We start from the raw sequence: 22,320 nt of genomic DNA on the forward strand, positions 1-22,320 counted from the left end.
CTCTGTGCTGCAGTGTGGCTCTGAGCAGAGCACAGAGCGGGGAGTGGGGAATGTTGGGAGGAAGAATGAGCACGGCAGGGCATTCTTGATCAGACACACTAATTAAGTGCTTGCTCTTATTTTATTTACTCCAGTCTTTCTATTTTTGCATCACTTGTTTTCTTGTTCAAGTGAAACAGCAAGGAACTTTTTAAAATTTAAATTCTGAAGTGCTGGAACTGAGCTCCTGCTGGGGAGAAAGTCCTGGAGCTCTGCTCCTGATGGCTTTTGGGAATGGATTACAATGTTTCATTGTCTCTTACTCCCTTCCAAAGGCAGGTACCATCCTGCTTAGTTGGGGCATGTGGTTCTTATTATGCTATCAAACCTCACAAGCATGGGAACAGAACCACAATGCCTGCTGGTGTTTCAAAGACCCCTAAGCTTCAATTTTAGTAGGTAACACATACAGACATCTTCCTGTTGTGAACTTTTCCTCACTTTGCATATATCTTTCCCTTGTGTGCTTCTCAATCCCTTTGCAATGTTTTGTTGTTTTGCATTCCTAACATATGATTATTCTTTATTTTTTGGAGCTGTTAAAGATACTATCCAGATGGCTCAAAGGTGTGACATGGTCCTGAGTGGGTTTTGATTAAAAATTGCAGTTAGTAATAAAATATAATAATAAGAATAATGCTAAATTACAGCTCTTTCATCAAAGTGCTTTGGAAAGACAATGCAATACTGCTGTCCCCGTTGCATGGATAAATTGTAGATGGGAGAAATGATTCACCCAAGGTCATGGGAGGAGTTGGTACTAGAGTCAGGAGGTGAACAAGTGTTCCTGGTAGTCTGTCTGTTGTATCATATGCTCCCTTCCTATAGAAAGTGTGTTTTTCTCTGGCTTTTGTTTTTCCATGTACTGAATCTCCCTCTGATTTCTTGCTGAAGCCTCCAAGAGAAGAAACTGGTATTGTGCTGTGATCCGAGGATTAATAGAGTTTGCTCAGGCCCAAAATGAGTGCCTTCTGTGATTCAGTCTGAGCACTAGTATCTTCACTGTCCAGGAGATAGTCATGAAACAGCACAGTCAGTGAGACTGCTCCTCAGGACTCAGTAGGGCTCTGCAGAACATGAGTTGCACCTTGAACTTCCTCTGTAAACTGTGAACTACTGTAACTGTGAAAGAAAGCTTGTGATGGGCCAGAACCAAAACTCTTAAATCTCTGCTTCTTACCCTCCACACATGATGTTTTCCCTGCCAAGAGTGAGGTCTTTCAGCCCAGATGAACCTTCCTGAGTCTTCCTTTGCAAATCTTTATCATCTATAAAGGTATAAAGGAGCTAAATGAAATAAGGCTCCCAGGTCCTTTTGAAATCCAATGGAAGATGGGCATCTCTAACCATTCACTTATTTTAAAAAATCTCTAGCAGGAACATACAATGGGTTCATCAGAGCAGGCTTTTTTGAAACACTTAATGCCATATTTCTGCAGTCATTAGTATCTAGTCTCTGCAATACTGGATTCCCCAGCAGTGCTAATGCAATTGATTCAGCTGCAGGTACAGGTGGAATTTCTGTTCAGTGTGATGGAGCACATGGTAGGGTTTCTAGGCATACAATGTTTTTGTGCTTTACAGGGCATGTGGGAGAGTTATGCCTGGGCAAACAGAAGTCACAGTGGAATGGGTCTGTGACTTGGGTCATTACAGACTCTTCTAAAGAGATATTTCTGTGGACAGTCTTTGCCATAAAGCACAGCATTCCCGAGGCTGCTCTGATATACATTCCAGTTTCCCCCTGCAAAAGCCCAGTATCCCAAAGTTACATAGGAGGTAAAGACTAATCCCCTTTAATTTAGTTGTCTAACATAAATGCTTATTCCTTACTTATCACAGTTAATTTTTTCAGTGATGCCTGTCACTGTAATGCCCTGCTTTCTTTCCTGCATCTTCCAGCCTTCGTTCTTTCCTTCCCTCCCCTTTCTTCCTCTTGCCCTTCTTTTCCCTCCTTTCTTTCCCTCAGCCCTCTACTTCCCTGCCTCTTGATTAAAATGTTGACTTTAACTTGGAATTAACCTGATTAATGTAATTGAAAGTAAAAGTCTGCTGCTCAGCACTTTGGGTGATGAGTAGAGATGGATTGAGAAAGAAAGCTTTCAGATTGAATACACTTCTCTCCTCTGGCTGTTAATTGCACCGTTTACTGGTACCTGACTCACTGACCGTCAGTGTTTAGTCCAGTTAATGATGATACACAGTCCATACTTTCCAGAGATAATTAAAAAACATTCCAGCAGACACTGCTGCAGAGAGCTTTTCTATCTGTCGCAGTCAGCAGGCCCCAGGGGTTAGGGATTCTAGTATGTAGAGACAGAGACAGAGAAGGCTGTTCTCTGGGTGCAGAGTTGAGCAGACCTTGATTATGCAGGTGTTTTGAAGAGTATCATAGAATGGTTTGGGCTGGAAGGGTTTCACCCTCTCTGCTGTTGGTAGGGACAACTTCCATACATATTCTGCCCAGTAGCCATCTCTGAATCCCAGTCTCCCTGGTTACTGACACACAGGCTCCTGAGGCTGCAGGCTGTCACCCTGGCCAGGACTTTCCATTAGCTGATCCATATGATCTGGAGAGCTGCTCCCGTGGCTCATGGCTAGGGGTTTCACAACTGGACACTGAAGCTAGTGAAGAAGGACAGTAACTACTTCACATGTTGGCTTTGGTGTATCTGTTTCTTGTCTGTACAATATTGTGTGTGGGTGAGCATGAGGGCTCTCTGGAGCTGGGAGCCTATTTTTTTACTTCCAAAGCACTTTGGCTAAAACATTGGATTTTTAAGTGGAGCGCTCTCCCCAAAAAGTCATTTGAGATCTTATCCATAAGGGTAACTCAGCACTGAGATCAGTGAGAATTAGTCATTTAAAGGCTTTGTGCATCTGGATGTAGGTCTCTTGTGGCATACTTTTACATCTGCAAAACAGGAGTGCTCAGACTTCCTTACAGATGGGGAACTCTCAAATGACTCTGGACAGAAATTTACAGAAAATGTCTTGGCTGCCATATCCTGAAGGCTCACATACACTGAAGTGATAGTAGAAAAAAAATTCTCCAAATATGAGGATCTATTTGGAAGCAGATTGGCAAGGGTATGGTGAGAACTCTTATATTGCTGAAAGAAGTATTCATGCAAAACAGGCAATCTGTACCAATGCCAGCATTGGTTAATATATTTGCTGAAGACCTGAAAAAGGAATAAATAAAGGGAAGAGGAATTTGCAGGTGGGACAAAGGTTGGTTTGCTGATCAAGATCAGGAAAAATGACAACTTGTGAGGGACTGACAGCAGTGGACAAGTAGGTAACACAAAGAATAAATTTACACATAGAAGGAATCCTGAAATAATCCACTTTGACCTCCTGAGTGAGGCACATGTTGTACAGATTATATTAAGAGAGTAAGAACTCACTATTTCAGTTGACACTTTCCTCAAATAGCTAATCACAGTAAATTAAGACTGAGGGCTGTATTTTTCATCTGAATTTGTGTTCTAACTTCCAAGCCACCGCTTCTTGTTAAGTCTTTCTCTGGTAGATTAAAAAAACCCTTTTATACATTAAGTTTTCTCCCTGTTCAGATACTTCTGTGTTAGATTCAGTGCAAGATTATGCACACCAAAAAGTATGATTTGCATTTCTTGTATGCCTTATGCTGTCAACTCAGGGAAAAAAAGGTAGGTGTCACTGTGACCAGCTCAACAAACATAAGTATTCAGCATGTCCTTATCCACCCTCTCTTATTCTGCTGCCATTTCCCTTTACACATGGGCTATGTTCAGTGACCTGACTATGAGCACTGTCGAAGCTTTGGGGAAGAAGATGAGATTTTAATGAGAGGAGTGGGGTTAGTGTTTATATTACAGTAGCAATGAAAAGCTCTCGTGAGATTAGAGCTTTTGGCATGATAGTTTTTGTGTTTTGTTTGGAAAAAAAAAAAGGCAAGCAGATAATAATTCAGCTTTGTAATCCAAATGATCTGGAATTTGGGAAGACTGTATCCTCACAAATAGGCAGTCAAGTATTGGATTTTGAACCCACAGAGAGGAGCAAAATGAGAACTGCAACCCTCACCTCTTGCCCCTTAGTCCAACACTGGTATTGCAAGGGCCTCCTGCATCTTGGTATATCCCAACCTGAAAAAAAAAGGTGCCAAAACTTGGTAGTATGAATGAAGTGCTGTGTCATGGCTCTGTTCCACAGCCCTTCCCTGTTCAATTTTTACTTTCCATTCCTATATCTGCTTTATCATTTATTTCATTATCTTTATCATGGTTATCCCATCTTCTCTGACACTTCTCTCTGCTCTGTATCACAGCTGCTTGTACCCTTCCCCATCAGCTGCAAGGGCCTTTATCTTTGTCTATAGCCCGAGGCTGTCTTTATCAGATTTACCCTCAAGGCCATCCCATGGAGTATAGGAGTGCTTTTGTCTCCATTCAGCAGCAGAAAAAAACAAGACTCAGAAGAGCAAAGGGACTTGGGTAAGAACCACCTAAGCAAGCCTTTGGTACAGCTTATTTTGACTAGTCCCTAAGACCAGGGGTACTTTGTCACTTAAGAGCTGGGCAATCCTCCTCTTCAGTGGGATTTTTGCACTGGAAATTTTTCCCACCATACCAACAGTGCTAAGATGAAAAGAGGGACCATTTCCTCACAGTGGGCTGGTCCCTGCCCTTGACTGACCTGTGTCTCTGGAAGTGGGTCATAGATACATCTGGGGGCATAACTAGGGTCCTTGACACCTGGCCTGCTGGCCACTGAGTTCCCAAGGGGCATTGACCTGTCACAGTAGCGAGTGGTCCTGCTGTGTGTTGCCTTGGGTTTGACCTCAGTGCTGCAGTGAGTTTTTGATGGCCTGGACGTAGCTGGTGGGTGAGGCTCTCTGAGGCAGAGCGCAGTGGGAGGATGCTTCCATGGGAGCCATTGTGCTGGCACCTGTGAGGAGCCCAGGCTGGCTGTTGTTTGCTATTCCCTGCACACACGCAGGGAGCCTCGTGCTCTAAGTGACATCAAGGCTCATTATTTTCATCAGATGCCACATTTGTAACCTGTTACCAAGTAAATTGTGATAAAATAGACTGGAGCAGCCCAGAGCCTGACTCTCTGTGCTGAGATGGCAGCTGTGAGCATAGCAGACAAGTAAAGAGTCTTACAGGACCACTGGCTTCAGCACATTAAAGGAGCAGGGGTTCTCATGGAGAGCAGAGAGTTCAGGTTAGAACCAGCTTACGATGCATCTTTTTGGCAGACACTCTGTGCCTGGGATGAGGGTGAACTATGTCCTTCCAGTGGTTCCAGGAGGTAGGTCTTTTACCTCCCTTCCTCTCCTCTTTGCTATTGCGGAAACTGAGAGAAGGGAAAAATATCAATGTCACATAGCAAATCTACAGCTTCATCTCATAGTTCTTCACCCTCTGCTTGGAGCCAAGAACAGGTCCTCACAAGTTACAATCCAAACAGTAGGGTGAACAGCAATAGACCTGCAGTTTTCACATTTCCTTTCCCCCATGCTGGAGTCCAGATGATGGGTGTGACTTGCAGTGGCAGCTGAGAGCACAGGAAAAAAAACCAGCTTATTACTGGGGTTTAGTTTTCTGTCTTTGAAGATTCTCAAAGTCTGCCTGGGACGTCGAGGTTTTTGAAGAGGAACTGTGCTGGTTTCTCTGCTAGGAGATAGCAACTGTTTCAGTTGTTTTGTCCTCCCAAGCTTCTGCCTGCCCCACAGAGACAAATATATTTACCCTACAACATTTTGTGAAGTTGGATTAGGTAATATCTCCGGTTTGTATATGGAGAAACTGAAGCAACTGGGAAGGTTAAAAATTTCTGCAAGGACTCTTCTATGTCTTTGAGGGTTAGAAAGCTGAGAGCAGGAGTCTCTCCAGAGCACCCTCCCCCAGGATTTCTAGCCTGACATACACAGAAGAACATGCTGTGGTTTTAAGGAACAAATGGGACCTTTAGTGGAGATCAGATCTTCCAGTGCTGTGCATATGCAGAATTGAACTAGCAAACTTTATTTGGCTTGTAAATAAATATGTTTTTACAGGGTTAATAGATGCTGAATAGCAAATACTAAAATGCTTCACATGTGAACAGTATATGTTACTTGCAGTGCTGTAGTGGAACATGCTGGAGGTAGTTATAAAGATAGTTGTAAATACAGAGTTTCTTAAGAATTTTAATACATTAAAAGTATTATGTGATCCAGAATAGTTTGAGAAGTTTGACTAAACAGAATGTAGTAATTTTAATAGCAATGCAAGTATTTCACTTTGGCAAAATTAAGATGGTATGAATTTTAAAGCCTTTCTATATTCTGGTATTTTACAAATGGAAGAAAATGTTGAAGTGCAAATATTTTCAATAGAAGTATAAACATTTATCAGAAAATAAGCTGGTAATATTTGCTTCCAGATTTTTAGTTAAAAATACCTCTAGCATGGCTAAATTACGAAATACTTTATTGATATGAAAGGTACATTGTGGGCTGGAGGGGGAGTGCCTGAGCATTTTTTAACTTTAGCTTTGTGCATCTGTACTCTGGTTACCAGCTAACTAGCTCTTTACTGCAGCATTTCTTTAATGCTTACTGATCCCTTATAAATATAATAGCTGTGCTCTATTCTCTGCCCCAAAGGTCTTACAATTTAAATTGGCAGTTCAGAAGAATTATCTCCCTATTTCAGGAACTGGAGCATAGCAAGATCAGTGATTTGCTCAAGGTGACATGGAAAGTACAAAACACCATCACCAGCTCGTTCCACTGTCCGGTGGAGATCCATCCTCCAAGATCCCTCATTTTGGGAGCACTGATTTCTGAGCTGGCTTGCTGCACTGCCCCAATGGCTTTAGGTGGGGAGATGGCCAGTGGCTGGGGATGGGAGTGGCTGGCCAGCTCTGCTGCAGCTGTCACTGCTCTTTGCTGACAGTTCTGTAATCCATGGTGCCTGCTTTTATGGTGCTAATTAATCTCTTCTAATTAATGAAATCCTTCTACTTAATGCTCCTCCCCTTCCTTTCCTCTTTGCCTCTCTTCACCTTCCACAGCTGAAACCTACAGTCCTCCTTGAGCAGGGGCTGATAAAATCTTCAGCCTTTAAACATCTCTGTGTATTCGTCTGTGGCGGTGCTGGTGGCTCCATCTGCTTTTCTCCTTTGGTGCGGTAGCAGCTTAATCTTCATGGCCTGTTATCTTTGAAGCACACTTGATTTCTCAAAAGAAAAACAGCTAAGCATTTTAGCACCCGCTGCTTTCCTTCATAGGCTGCTACATGTCATTGCTGTTTAATCATGGTCTGAGTTTGCAAACACTGTGTATGTAACAGTACTCCTTTAAATAGACCTACAGGCTTGATTGGGACAGCACATTCAGATAATATTGCTTGGCAGCACCTTTGCACTCTAGGACCGTTTATCTTCTTTCATTTCATCCCTTAACTCCTACATAACCTTTCCTCTCTTCTCAGCGCACAGAGTCTAATTCTTGTCCTTGTGCCATGAAGCTGGTCATTCTATGTTGGGTAAATCCAGAAGCAGAAAAGAGGCTTGGGAGCTGCAGGACTGGATGTATCCAGCCTGTCCACCAAGTTATCACTTCTGGTATTCCTGAAAAAGCAAGGACCAGACTGCCACTGCACAAGCAATGCACAACACACAACAAAATACAGTCCTTGTCCTGAAGGACATTCAGTTCATTTTGGGACAAAGAAAGGTGATAGAAAATTATAGTGAGCAGAGCCATCAATATTATGAAAGTTTCCATACTTCTGCTCATTCAGCTGCTAATCGCAGCATAATTTTCCCCTTTGCAAACCCTGCCGGATAGTTTCTTCTCTGTTTACATTTTTTTCAGCAGCTTCTTTTCCTCTCTCAATATCTTAAGTTTACAGTGCCTTTCCTCCAGCTCTAGTGGCTGATTTACATACAAAAGAGTGATCAGCTGTGGGAAGAACAGTCTAGCGCATCAAATAATAAGTGACATTAAGTGGCATCTAAATGACATTACTTCGATTCTCTGCTGAGCTATGACTTGCAGTGTGACCATGCACACAGTAATTAATTCCTATGCCTCAGCTCTCCAGTTTTAAAATAGGCATGGTTCTGAGTTCTTGGGAAGTCCTGCATTAGTCTGGGGCCAAAGTGAGCAATGCCTGTGCAGAACTGAGAAACCGTGGTGGTGGGATCCATTCAAAGGTGTCCTTGGAAAGCTGCTAGAAAGGCAGTTACTGTGAGCGAGAAGAATTGTATTGTGTCTTGTTTGTATGACAGAGCCATGCTTTTACATGAGACAAGAACTGCATAGGGACCCTCTAGTTATATTAACTTCTGCCTTTTTTTAGTTCATCCCCATCCTTTTGGGTCAGAATATGCACACAGTTCAGTGGAAGGTAGAACTGCAGACTGATTCCTCAGCACACTGAAGGTCCAGGCCCACAAAGCAATACAGGGAGATATATTGAAATCAGAAAACTTCCATGCCTTATGTATTATTTTATTGTTTAGAGAGAGAGAGAGAAAAGAAAAAAAGCATACTTTAAAGAGTGATCATAGGAAAGTGACTGTAAAAAAACCAAACAAAACCAAATAAAAAAATCCTCTGTCTTGCTAAATGCATCTGCTCACACTCTGTCTGATTCTTACTTTCCTTATGGATTTACAAGTGTAAATCCAGAATTGTTCTGTTAAAGTCAACATGAACAAAATTATTTTTGACGTATGTTTTCCATGTACTTAAAATCAAGTCATTGCTGTAGCATCAAGTCACTATTATACCAGAAACTGTAAATGCACTATGAAAGGCATATGCCATTTAGCTTTAAAGGACTAGATTCTCTTCCTAGTTGGACTGATATATATCACAGATGATCCTGTGCAGGTCAGGGTGAACCCTGGCAGGCTGAATAAAGTCTTGCTCAAGATGCAGAATTACCTGAAAAAGGAAGGGAGTAACAGGGAGACCCCAGAGATTTAGTAAAAGCTTCTCTCATGGTTGCACACAAAAGGTCTACCTCAAATTTGTCCCAACCCAAAAACAGACCCCAAACATCCCTTGCAGAGAGCTTTGCCTCTGGATCAGAGGCAATTTCAGCCAAGCAGCAATGTGGACATATTGACTTTTTCTCCCCAAGGGCAATCTCATCCATCCTTGAAAGGAGACCTGTGGAGCAGCATGCACTGTCATGCCCCACCATGCTTCTCAAGTGGTAAATGAGTAGCACACTCTGAGAGACTGTGGGATCTCCACTGACACCAAACATGTCACTGAGCTGCCAGTACAATGGAAGCTGGGAGAGCTGCTGGCCTAGGATCGGATGTCAAGGAGAAGTGGCAGGAGATGAGAAGTGCCAGGAATACTGCTTCCCAGCTGGCTCTGGAAACAGTTTATGCCTGTGTCCGTCCGCACTCAGATCAAAGCCTCCCTGAATTATTCAGGTGCTCTTTGAAAACTCTCATCATGCAGAAAGTGAAGGCAGGTTGGCTTTACCTGCTGGAAAACAAGCACTCATTGTAAGCTCCAGGGCCAAACCAAGGTTCCTCTGCTCACACAATGACAGCGGCTCCTGCCACCTTTATGGCAGGAGTTCTCTTCTTGTTACACCAGGTTCTTACATATGGGTCTCGAATGTGTGGACCTTCAGTCCTTACAAGCTTCAGTAGGTACTTTGCGTCTATCTCAGCCCGGCCTTGCACTGATGCATTGATCCTACCTTCTCCAGTGTGTTGGGCATGTGGAAATAGGTGCAGCTGTAAGAACAACTACTGGCAAACTCACCTGGATGGTGTTGCGTTCTTCCAGCTGCGTCAGTGAGAAGGACATTAGATTCAGCCTAAAAATATTAATAAGATAGCATAAACTTGAGATTTCCTGGAGGGCAAGGGTAGTGTGTGCTCTGTTGTGCCATGATGCTGCAGCCACTCTGTTGAAGTGATGGGGCCCTGGCACTGATCCCCAGACTCTGAGAGCAGCAGCACACAGCTGACAGTGCCACACAGCAGCTTAAAAGAAAAAAGTGACCTGAGAATGGTGAGACAGAGTCAGAGCTCTCTGCTGTCCTTTTAGATACCAATAACTTCCTCTTCTGTGGAGCGAGTCCAGAAATCCTTGTGTTAGAAGAGCTGTTTTGGTACCATGGGCAGATGCAGCTGTCTTACAAGGAGAGACTATGTACAGCCTTCATATTACTTTCTGCATATTAAGCTCTCTGCATATCCAAGGCTGGGATTACTCAGTCTGACATTATGAACTGTGATGTCTTCATAATATTTTAGTTGCATGCTTTCTTTTAAATGCCAACACCAGGAGACAAATATCACATTAAAAAGTAACTTTTATTTTTAGGACGGTGCTTTACTAGCCATGTGACTGAGAAGGTGAAAGGATTAAAAGGAAGATGGAAACCCTCAGTCATCCCTGACATTTTTTGCTTCTGAGGTTTTAATTCTGTTTTCTGACTTGCTGAACACTTTCAGCAAGCCCCATTGCTAGAAAGTTCATCAGCCAAATACCACTTTTCATCCTCCGCCATTGACTAAATTAACAGCCTACAGATCTACAGGGTCAGGCTGTTCTTACACAAAAGGGTATCAGCAATATTAGTGCTTATGGTAGTCCACACTGATCTCCTAGAATCACAAGATGCTTTTCTCTACTTGTCAGTACTAGTTATATTGCAAAGTCGGTGTCTTTGATGTGGATAACTGTGGATGACGATGATGGTCTGTACCCTCTGAAACACCCTCAGACCCCTCCTCATAAATCATTATCAACTGCATCACAGAATAATTCCCCAATAGAGAGTAGTTTGACAGTTTCACGCTAGGAACTGGTGACCTGTTTTGTTCTAGTTTAGATAGGTAAGTTGCCAGAAAATGATACTTGGAGTACAAATGTGTGCTTCAGAGAGAAAGTGATTATACAGAACGATGTCCACAGCAGAGCTGCAGTGCAGGAACACACTGAGTTCTTCAGCCAGCTCCTTGAGGACAAAGTATTGAGCAAGCTTGTAACAGCAAAATACAGGGTGCTCCTGTAATGGGGCTGTCTCTTGGGGTAAGCAAATGGAAGCCCAAAATATCCTTTCGTTCTACAAAATGAAATCTTTATTGCCCATCTTTTTAGACAACAAAGGTGATCAGAATCTCCTTAAGAAAGTCTGTCTCAAGAAAAAAGTAAATTTTCTGACCTGATTGTTATTAGGTCCTCCACTGTCAAAAGTACTTCATATCTGATTTCTTCTATCATGCCTGCTCTGAAAAGGGGTAATTTTTTTCTAGCACCAATGTAGGATAATTTTTAAATAATTTTTTGTTGTTGTTTTGGTTATTTATAGTATCACTACAATATTTGAGTGACATCAGGAATACTTTTGTTTTCTCGGCATTCATGGTTCCTTTTACCAAGAAGCTATAATCTACTGAAAATTATGGTAGTCAGATGTTCCATTCTGAATATTATCTGTAACTTGAGAGAATTAGTTTGTAATATGATCCCTTTTCTGAATATCTGAAATATGAGGTTTTTTAAAGGCCAAAAAACGACAGTTGTATATCTAAGTTTCACTTCTTAAATTAATTGTTTTCCCCATCACTTTTCAGCTGAAACACAGGAATGAAATGAACAGAACTAGCAGGGATCTCTGAGGTCACTGAGTTTCGTTTTTTCCCCTTGGGAAAATGACTGGGTTTTTTCTAACTAACACTATATTGTAGTGATTATAAAAAGTGAAGGGAGTGGTTACTATTTCTGCATGCATGCTAATACTTGCCCAACAGGCAGTTACCTAAGAGTCAGGGGTAAAGATTATTGCAGACTGTACATCACCTAAATCATCTTTGCCCATTTAAATTACTCATTAGTTGAAATAAAATATTTTATTCCTTTTCTTATGTGAAATTAAGGAACACAAAACATTTTTTCATCTAAATTCCTCTATAAAACGTTGGTTATTAGCAGCAAACAGATGCTAAAAAGCACACTTAAAGCCTGATTGAGAAACACCACTATGGTTGATCTTGGAAGGGATTTGTAAGGATCCTGTGTGACTTAAATAGTCCTTTGTCAACTGAGTTTCCTGATCAGATTGTACCTTCCACCATACACTAAAATTTACCCATTGCTGAGCAACTAATGAGAGAGTGAAGCCATAAATAGATATAGATAAGATGGTTGTGCAGCTGTAATCTTGGAAGATTACCTCTGGGATAGGGATGCATACAAGGAAGCAGTCTAGTATATCCCTCCAACGTCTCCTCCAGCTTTGGAAGGATCTGACTGGTAGCTCCAAATCATGAGGATAGATTTTTGTAGTTTGTGGCATTTAACCAAATCTAATATGCCATCTGATGTGCTGGAGGGTCTGTCTGAACTTCTAGGTGTGTTCTCCCCTCTGTGTACTGTGATAGGCAGGGCAAGGATTTCTGGCTTCTTTAGAGTGGACCATAGTGGGGTTAGGAGAGGTAAAGGCAACAACTTTTTGCCAAGATAGAACTGCAGTGGTTCACCAACTCAGACTTCTGCTGTGGTTTGTATGTCCCTATTGCACTGATAAGCATGGAGGGACAGACATTTATTTGGAGAGACATCTGCAGAAGAAATGCACTTAAACCTCATATTTGAATATTCCCAAAGATTAGGAAAATCCAGACCAGGAACCCAAAACTTTGAAGTATAGCTCTGTTTCTTCAGGCATCAGATGAAATAATATGTGGACTGGAAGGGTTCCAACAGTGCAGTTCTTCACTGGACATCATGTGTGAAGGAGTTCTTTCTTCTTCAGTAGGGCACTTGAATGAGCAGCTAACTCTCAGAGAGGCCTAAACTCTGCCGTGCCAGTGCAAAACCACCACTCCCAGGATTTCTTTGTGTTTTGGAGCTTTTAAATGGAAGGTGAAATTTTGTTTCTACTGACCCAATTGAAAAATACATGTTATATTGGATTAAATCAGAATGCATCCCACTGTTTTCCAAGCAGACATGAGAATGTGAAGAGCAGCCCATGCATCGTTTGTAAATCTATGCCATATGGCAGAGACATACTTCTATCTCTTATTTAAAGGTGAAGATATATCTTGGGGCCTGGCTTGATGCTTTTTGTGACAGAATTGAATGTTTTCAAATCCTAAAGCCATAGCAGGGTGAAGAGTGGAATGGGGTAGTGGAGCACTGGGGTGGACTGCGTAGGAAGGTTGTGTGACCTTCGCTGTTGTTCTTAAAAACGGGCCAAACAAAAAGGTTTAGTACTTTAACAGTGGTTGATCCTGCCTTGGCAGAGGCATGGTCTTGACAATCTCCTTCAGCCATATTTTCTGTGATATTTCCTTTCAGGTAAACTTCAGCCATATTTTCTGTGATTCTGTAAAAGTATAGAATTGTTATTATTATTTCTGCTACTACCATTTGAGGAGGGACACTTCTCAGAGATCAGAATCTGATGGTGCCTGGTGCTGTACCTGTATGTGAGAGAAAGATGGTCTTGCCCTCAGAGACCTTACAAATATGAGTCAAGAAGCAACGACTAGTATGGACAGCTGAGGGAATACAGAAAGGAGCAATGAGATGCTATTGATCAGCAGGATAGGCAGTACTCATAATACATCAGCAGCCTAACTGCTGTCAGATTTTTGCAGGCATCATGGCTAAGGAGAATTTGAAGGAGGATAATGAGGAAGCTTTGCAAATGAAATCTCCAGGCTCCCACCACCTCTGCTCCAGAGCTGGGCAGCAGCAGGATAATGGTTTACCTCCCACTTCTGACTGTTCTTGTGTCCCTGCCTGCCACTGCCCACTCTCACTGAGGGCACAGGTTGCAAACTTGTGTCTAGCCTGTATTGTACAGGATGGCAGGAGACACAGCCAGGAAAAGGCCTGGCCCTCTATCCCACATGCTGTGGGATCTCTTCCAGTGACAAGAAGTAAAGTTGATGAGTCTGTATTGAGACAGTGAAGTGACCCCCGTGCTGCTCCACATAATTAATAAATAAAGCACTGGGGGAGTTTTTGCCATGCCGGCTGCTATGACAGGGCTGTCTACGGTGCACTTAAGCATTAAATGACCAATTTCTGTCAGACTAACTTCCCAAGCCTCTCTCTCTCTCTCTCACACACACACACAAAGCTAGCTTCCTCGCTCCCTGCACTTGGAGTTTTTCAGCAACTGATGGCTCCTGGTTCATTTCTGTGGAATTAATTGGTCCCTGAATGAATTCTGTTGACAGGGCAATTTATCATGTGTTTGGGTTGACAGTGTTGGATACCGGTAAAGGGGGGGAGTGGTGTGTGAGTGGGATGAGGGAGATGGACAGGATGGGGGTGGATGGGAGGATGAAGAAGAGGAGGAGTAGAAGAAAGGGGAGGTGGAAGAGGAGATGTTTAAAAAATTAAAAAGAAAGAGAGAGGAAAAAATTTGTTCCTCTCTGGCACCCTCCATTACAGCTCAGTGCAATGGATAATTCACAAGAACGATTGGGAGAGGAAGGGAAGAGGAAGGGAGTGCCACTCGTCTCATGACAGGAGTCACGATGCCGCTTTTCCGCAATTTGCACCATGGCTTGGGAGGAAAAAAAAAAAAGAAAGAAAAAACCCCAACAGTAAAAGCTCATCGTTGTTATATGGTGTCTCTGGGGCTCAGCCAGGAGCCTCCACCTGTAATGCCTACATCTCTATTTCTCCCTCATACCGAAGTGAGTGGGAAGCTAGGGACATGTCTGGTTAATCCTCAAAATGCTGATATGTGCCCAAATACTGTTTCAGTAGGCATGAGTGCAAATGCCTCTCATGATGCATTGGTTCTGTCTTCTAGCTTAGGCCATCCAAGGAGGAATCACATCTTGCAAAGCAAATTCCATAGTCTGGGTTCCCCGTTTCCCTTCAGTATGGATCAGAAAGGGGTGCCTGGTCCCATATATGCCACTGACAATCCCAGGTTACATCATTTCACATCGTCCAAGATTGGGACAAGGAGGGACTTCCCAATATAATTAAAATTACATCCTAATTACATTGTCATTAAAATGTCATGTCTGCAGCATATTGATTCAGTTTCTAGTCAGAGCAATGTAGATGATCGTTTTAGTCCTTCTGACTTTACATCTTCTGAACGTGTAAGTGTGGGTATGTGTGCGCACACATGTACTACAGCATGGATGTTAACACCAACCAAAGACAGAAAAAAATTCAATTTGAATGAAACAAAAGTATTTTAATAAATATTAAATAGATTTTTTAAACAATGTCTTTTCTAGGAATCTTTGAGTGTCCTAAAGAGACGTACTAAAGACTTAATCAGAGGGAGGTTGGTCTGTGAAGTGTTGGTTGCATGCATGTGGAGAGGACAGGCTTCATTAGTGTCATCTTCACGTATGTCTCCTCCCCCAGACTTCCCTGCGCTGTGAGTGGGATGTTCCAAAATACTCAGTGCTGAGGTCAGTGGAAGAGTCACCAGTGGCTTTCCTGCTCATCTCACTGAGAGCAGCATTAAGTCAGAGCTCAGCATTTCTGAAATGGCCATCCAGAGCCTTGAGCTACAGGCTAATGGGACCTGCCTTTGTTTCTCAGAGCACTGTGGCTCAGTTTACCAGCATTCAGTCATCATCTCTGCATTGGGACTAAAGGTTTAATCAGTCCACCGTACAGAAAGAGTGCCCATATCATAAACAGCCTGGAAATGAAACTGAATTTGAGTGGCAAGCCCAGAACTAGGGGTGATTATTTTGTTCAGTCAGATATAATGCAAATGCAAATATAATTTTCATCTCAAAAAAGGTTCAACTGAGCATCAAGGAGACAGACTGCTTGTTTATGGTTGTATACATGCTTGGTTTTACCCTTGGTTCAGTCAAGCCTCTAGCCTCCATCCTGCTTGTGAACATATGAGCATCAGATCTTCTAGAGTGCTAAAATGGAGCAGGTAGGGTTGGGAGATGTAGGAAGCCAGCAGCTGTCACAGTAAAACTGCGGAGGATTTAAGAGTCTTTTTGTAGGGCCCCCAAGTTTTCTGCCAGTTAGAAAGCCAGTTCAAGTTACTGCAGTAAGAGCAAGTGTACAGGAAAGAACAGCCTTGCAAAGGCATGCTGGGTAGAGGGAAGATTTATTTTCAAGCACTCTTATTTTCCTTCTCTTGGTATGATCACTTCAAGGAAATGGTGCAGACAGCTCCTTCTAAAGGCCTTTGTAACAGGTTTTCATTGTATTTAATTACTCAGGTAAATACAGCTGAGATTCATCTGTAGTGAAGCATATCAAACCTGGAAATACTCATCATTAGAGATGACCATATCCAAAATAGCAATTGTGTCTTGAGATAGTGAGTTGAAGAAGAAAACACATGAGTGTAGCAATTTTTTATGTGGGATTCTGAAGTGTAACTTTACACTGTTTGGGGTGGGGACCCGCTCTCTGTTGTAGTGTAAGACAACAAACAAAAATACTGGAGGAACTGACATACACAAATTGGCAATGGTGGCAATAATAACTGAGAAGTGATTTGTCTGCACAGAAGTCATGCAAACAGAGCTTAATCAGAAAACTTGTGAGATGTATGTGGTGCTTGGAAAGGACTGGTCTGAACTGGGCAAACCTGGTGGGTTACAGTCCCAGAGAACAGAAACATTGTTGATTGATAATGAGAAAGTGCTTGTATAGGAATTGAGTGTGTTTTTATTAAGAGGGACTTCACACAGAGATATAAAACGTAAACTCAGGTTATTTATAAATGGGTTTTTTTCTCATTAAAAATAAGATTTGTAGTATTACAGTTTATAAATATGAACCAAAACGAAGAAAATACAGTTTAGTAGCAAGGGCTCTGCAAGATAAGTACAATATCTGAGAAGCTCTAGCAGCTACAAGTTGATACCAGGTAAATTCAACCAGAAATAATGTGCGTATTTCCAACAGTGTAGGTAATCAGCTGTCAAAATACTATAGTTAGGGTTCAATGTACTTTCCAGCACTTGAACCTTTATACTTGGTAGCAAATGCTCCTCAGAAACAGATTCCCTTAGCTCAGCTTCAGCTATTGGACCCGCAGCAGGAATTAATTCAAAGCAGCCCTATGGTTTCTCGTATCAGAGACCAGACAAGATGATCACAGTGCAGTAGGAGTCTCCTCTGGGGTAGCTGTGGCAATGAACTTGAAAACAGCTATCTTAAAAGTCAATGCCTGATTCCAGTTTCGCTTGCGCACTGTTTACACGAATGTAACTCTTTCGACTTCAGAGGTCTGATTGACAGTGGTGGATACAGAAGGCAAATCAAGCTTCTGAGAAAAATGGTTATGATCAGGCTGTCCTGAGCCAGTGAGGTGAACATGACATAGGACACATTAAAGGAATAAATGGGCATATTTTCACTTATAACACTGAAGGTTTGAGACAGAAACACAAACATTTTTATATAAAAAAATTATCCCTGAAAAGAGACAGTAAAACCTGAAACAATGCAAATCTTTCTGTATTGTGAAGTACAGATGAAAAAACTCCTGTGATTGAAGAGACAATGATTCAAAACTGAACTCTGCATAAAACAGTGGACACAAAATGAACCAAAATAAGCTCAAAGAAGGTTCCATTTAGAACTAAAGAGGATATAATAGGTAGGTAGCTAAGGTGGCAAGACAAATGACTTGGAATTATTCAATATGCAGCTCCTGCAGCAGGCTCCATGATTACAAATGTAAACTAGAGTTGCAGGCTGAGTTTCCTCACTTTTAATGCTCAGTCTGTGGATATAGGAGTATCGGATTTGTAAGACTGGGCCAGGCTTGTGTTTTGACTGGTTGACCATCTCTAGCAGTAGTCTCAACAGATTCTTAAGAGGAAAGTGGAACTGTGCAGAGGGCAGACACAGGAACCATCTGCAGTTTGTTGTGAGCTCAAGTAATCTGCAGGTTGGCTGAATCCCGGAAATGTTCATAGCTTTCTAGAGTGCCTGTTGAATGCTCATAACCCTGGATTATTTTCTGCCTATAAAACTGTCCTGTCTTTTCTGGTATCACGGTGATTCCTTTGGTTACAAGTTCAGTTGGTCAAAATACAAACTGTTGGGGAAAAATTTTAATCAGCTTTGAATTTGCTGCTTTGTAATCTAATCAATTGTCATCTTTTTCTTGTGTTCTTGTGACCTGCAGAATCTGGTTCTGCTAAGGAAGCCTCTGGCTTGTCTTCTGGGGAGTGTTCAGGAATCATTTTGATGAATTCCAATTAAGAGTCTTTTTGACACCAGGGGATGCAAAGGTCAAAGGATGCCCTGAGCAGCACATAACAGACTACATGGAGCACAGATAAAGGTAAGACAATGGCACAATTGTAAAATTGAACAGAAAATTCCTGAAGACATGAATAGCATTTGAATTTGGAAGGATCTTGGAGTGAATGGTGCAGCTAAGATTTCTGCCTGGAGCCCTGCAACGCTATTTAAAGACCCTTGTATACTTGGTGAAGAAAGTAATAACAATGTTATGTCTCATTATGTAGTGATTAATCTGGAACAGAAGTTTACAGAAAGTTGTAGACAATCTCATTAGAAACAAGAGTTTTTGTAGTCATGTGAGACTTGTAAGGAAGAATTAGTGTGGTTGCTTGAAGATAAGAGATCTCTGAGTGCCTTCTGGCATGCTTGTGATTCAAGCAGGAGACCTCAGTAAATTGCTAGACATGGCAGTGGTCTGCATAGCAATTTGTCGTTAACTAACTTTGTTTATGGCTAGTTAAAAGAAATTCAGGGGACTAACCTCACAGCCAAGTGGATACTCAGTCATGAACAGAACTGACAGATTCTCACTGACATTTGTAGAGTCGGTCTCTGTCTTTAGCACAGCACAAGTAACGTAATACCAGTACTGCAGCATTAACTGAGCTTTATAGCAACTCTCCTATGAGTCTGAGGGAGTTACCCTCAATGTAGGCAAACATCCCGAGAAAAGATAGTCACTTTGGTCAGAAAGGTAAAATCTCATTGCTCAAGTTGAGAACCATAGCTGATTGCATATACAGGTTGGTTGCTATCAATATCATGTGTTTTCAAACACTGGAGGCATGCCTGAATTCACAGCAGAAACTTCTGTGAGTAGCAGTCTGCTACTTTGACAGCCCAGAGAGTAGCATAAAGGGGCTCTTTTGCACTGTGTTTATTCAAGGCACACGAAATCCTCCATGGAGGAAGTATGGCTAGTGCTTTTGCTTTTAAACTGTTTCCATCTCTTCTTCTAATGACCATTTTCTCCTCTCTTTGGCTTCTTCAGTCTGGGCTGTATCTTAGGTGACTTGTTTAGGATTTGAATAAGAGATGCTGAGAAGAGCTCATTTGGGGTGAAAAATGTAATACAATGAGGATAGATGGCAGAAAAAATAGCTGTTATTATTTTGGCCCTGATAACCAAAACTAGAATTCTGCCATTTTTTTTTTTCAAGGTTTATCAGATTAGGAGCAAGCCATGTTAGACCACTCACTAGTTTTGTGTGTCTAGGGAGAAACAGTGTCAGGGAAAACATTTTCCATCTTTGATAAGCAAATCAGATGATCAGTGGCTTGCAGATTCACCACCCTTTTGTCACTTTCAAATAGGGTTAATAGGACAAAGTGGGAGGACCTGCAATCACAACACTTACATCTGAGGAGAAGGAGCATAAGGAAGTTTTTGCAGCTGTATGATTTTTGTCAGTATCTCCTCTATTAGCAGCATGGGGAATTTCAAACTGAGTGTCTGTTTTGGCAAATTAAGGGCTGTTCTGGAGCACAGACCAATCTCAGTAGTCTAAGATTCCAGCTGCCTTTTGAGGCTTTTGTTTGGCCATTTAATGTGGGCTCCTACGCTTACTGTTCCCGTACACAGATATGTATTGCACAAATCCCACACTCACTTCTCTGTGTAAGTAACCAAATAATCCAGGCTCAACTTCTCGGTATTTTGAGTGGTTGTGCAAGGGAAGAGATGCATCAAAGCTTTAATTTTGCTGTATTAAAACCTTTGTAATTCAGAGATAACACAAACCTAGTACCTTTGCTGATTTATGACTGACTTAGAAGGAAGGACTCCAAAAAGCCTCCCAGTCACCTTTGAATGAAACACAAAAATAATGAAGCCCAGCCCTGTGATATGGCCATGTAAACATTTGCTTTTCCTTGCCACACTCTTCACCATCGTCCCAAATGTTCTAGAGTCTCTTCTGAGGGAAAGGTGAAGTGTGTGCTCAGTCTTGGTCTGCAAAGGCAAACAGGTTTCAGAGCAAATAAAAATGTTATTGATTTTTTTTTGCTTTTGTTGTATCAGCCAAGTAAAATACATATGAAGAGGTAAAACACATGAATAAACAAACAATAATGGGTGAAAATAGACAATCTATACTCAAAAGACAAAATTAGAAAGGTGCACATGACAACACTGGAGATCAATAAAGATTGTGCCAGGTTTCCAGAGTCAAAGACTGTTCTGAGTTCCCTTTAGTTTTGTTTCCGCTCTCTCTCCCCTCCTTTTGGTAGGAACTTCACATGTGGCACCTTGACCCAGAGCAGGATTTTCTGGGAAGTCAGTAATTCAGAGAATTCGCCTTCAAGGAGAAGAAATGTTCAACATCACCAGGATGTTTCACAGGAATGGTGCTTTGTGGCCTTTCCCCCCAAATATTTTGCTGTTCATAGTTTATTTTATGGTAGGTCTTTGAGACCTCTGGTGTGGGCCAGGAACCCACTACGTTTGCTATGCGAACACAAAGCAGCAAGAGAATTCCTGCTACAGACAGTAATACCTTAAATCTAGTGAGGGTGATCGCCTGATACAGACAGAAGGGGGAGCAAAATTAAATAGGGTATAACTTAAGTCCCTTCTGATTTATACTAAAACCTAAAAAGAAGTTGAATGGTGAATATGTATCCTAGCTGGTAGAAGATCAGGGGAGTTTTCTTAATGGACTTTAGAACAGTTTTTTCAAAGGAGGGCAAGTTACAAATAAATGAATTCATTAAATCTCAGGTCTGATTAGATACAGAAAAAAATGATGGGTAAATTTTTGGAGATCTTTAGCAGAAGATGTTACAAAAAATTTCGGAAAAGCTAAAGGTGTGTAGTGTACAACTGAGTGTCCAAACATTTCTCAAAGTCTTGTAGCAAAAAAACTGAACTCTACATATTTACATGCCTAGCTCACATTTGAACCCTTTTGAGGAGCTGGTCCCAACTGCAGAAACTGAGCCTTTGGAATATTCTGACAAAGGTGAAACTGAATAACAAAAGATTATGCAGTTCAGAATACTTGCCAGTTTCTTATAGTTATTGGCCAGTGAACCCTCAAAGTTGATGGGATGAGAACAAATCATGGAAGGAAATCTCACTCCACTCCTGTGTGCATCTGCAACAAGAAAAGATGCTCATGGTCTGGGAAAGTTCTGGGCTGTTGGTGATTCTGGGAGACTAGTGGTGTTTGGTTAGATCCCTGAGTACGGGTTACCTGTGGGTTACATTTTAGAGAGCTGCTTTTGGGGATCTTGGCCAAGTGTCTTCCTGAATTAAAAGTTTTGTGGACATTATCTGGGCTATTGGTGTGCTTCTGTGACCTATCTGTTAGCACTCTATTTCCACTATGCAACATCTTAAAGTTTCTCTTCTATTTTGTCACAGCATTTTCCAACTCATTTGCTTAGACATTTTTTATGTTATGTGTATGTATTCCCCTGCCAGAAAATGATGAAGCAGGTAGAAAACCTGTGTTGAAAATTGATTATCTTTTCTTTCATTTACTTTCCTGGGAATTTTGGGGAAAAAAAATTACCTAGGGCTAGTTGATGATGGCCCCCTTTGCTTTTATCCATACCTGCATAAAGGGCAAGAGGAGCCAGTGAGCTGGTGTGGCTGGTGAGATTTATGTGTTTTTCCTTTTCTGTGAATGATCAGGTGAGCAGCATTGAATGACTTTCTTTCCTTTTCAGTTTTATCTAATGATAAATGGGTTGGTCAGGACAGAAATGATGTCTTACTTTGTACAGTACCTAACACACAGAGTTGTTGTCTTGGTATCTGTAGGTGATGTTAATATGGTTCATAGTCGCCGTACATGGGGACTGTAATGTTTCTTTCCGTGACTGTAGCCTTTGGCTATGCTACTTTGTGTATTCATTCAGAGTCAGCTGCTTGCTAAAAGCAGTCTTTTAGCAGTCTTTTCAAGACCCCAAATAATGAGGTACAGATTGTATTTTGACCTTATATGCATAGCCCAGGAAATGTGTATATGAATGCTAACTAGCATCACCTGGTAAATGTTTTACCAGATTCATCTCTCACACGAAAA

The 22,320-nt window shown here is 41.7% G+C and overlaps 1 long non-coding RNA gene across 1 annotated transcript in view; it reads left to right on the forward strand.

Moving 5' to 3' along the window:
* The window catches only part of LOC108493502, a 107,193-nt gene that overhangs the window by 76,986 nt on the left and 7,887 nt on the right, over positions 1-22,320 (forward strand). The window contains exon 3 of the long non-coding RNA XR_001873494.1: positions 18,168-18,326. This is a non-coding gene — a long non-coding RNA (uncharacterized LOC108493502). The remainder of the gene's footprint in view (positions 1-18,167; positions 18,327-22,320) is intronic.

Source organism: Lepidothrix coronata, unplaced genomic scaffold, assembly GCF_001604755.1.
Source record: "Lepidothrix coronata isolate B3197 unplaced genomic scaffold, Lepidothrix_coronata-1.0 Scaffold17, whole genome shotgun sequence".
Classification (NCBI taxonomy): Eukaryota; Metazoa; Chordata; class Aves; order Passeriformes; family Pipridae; genus Lepidothrix; species Lepidothrix coronata.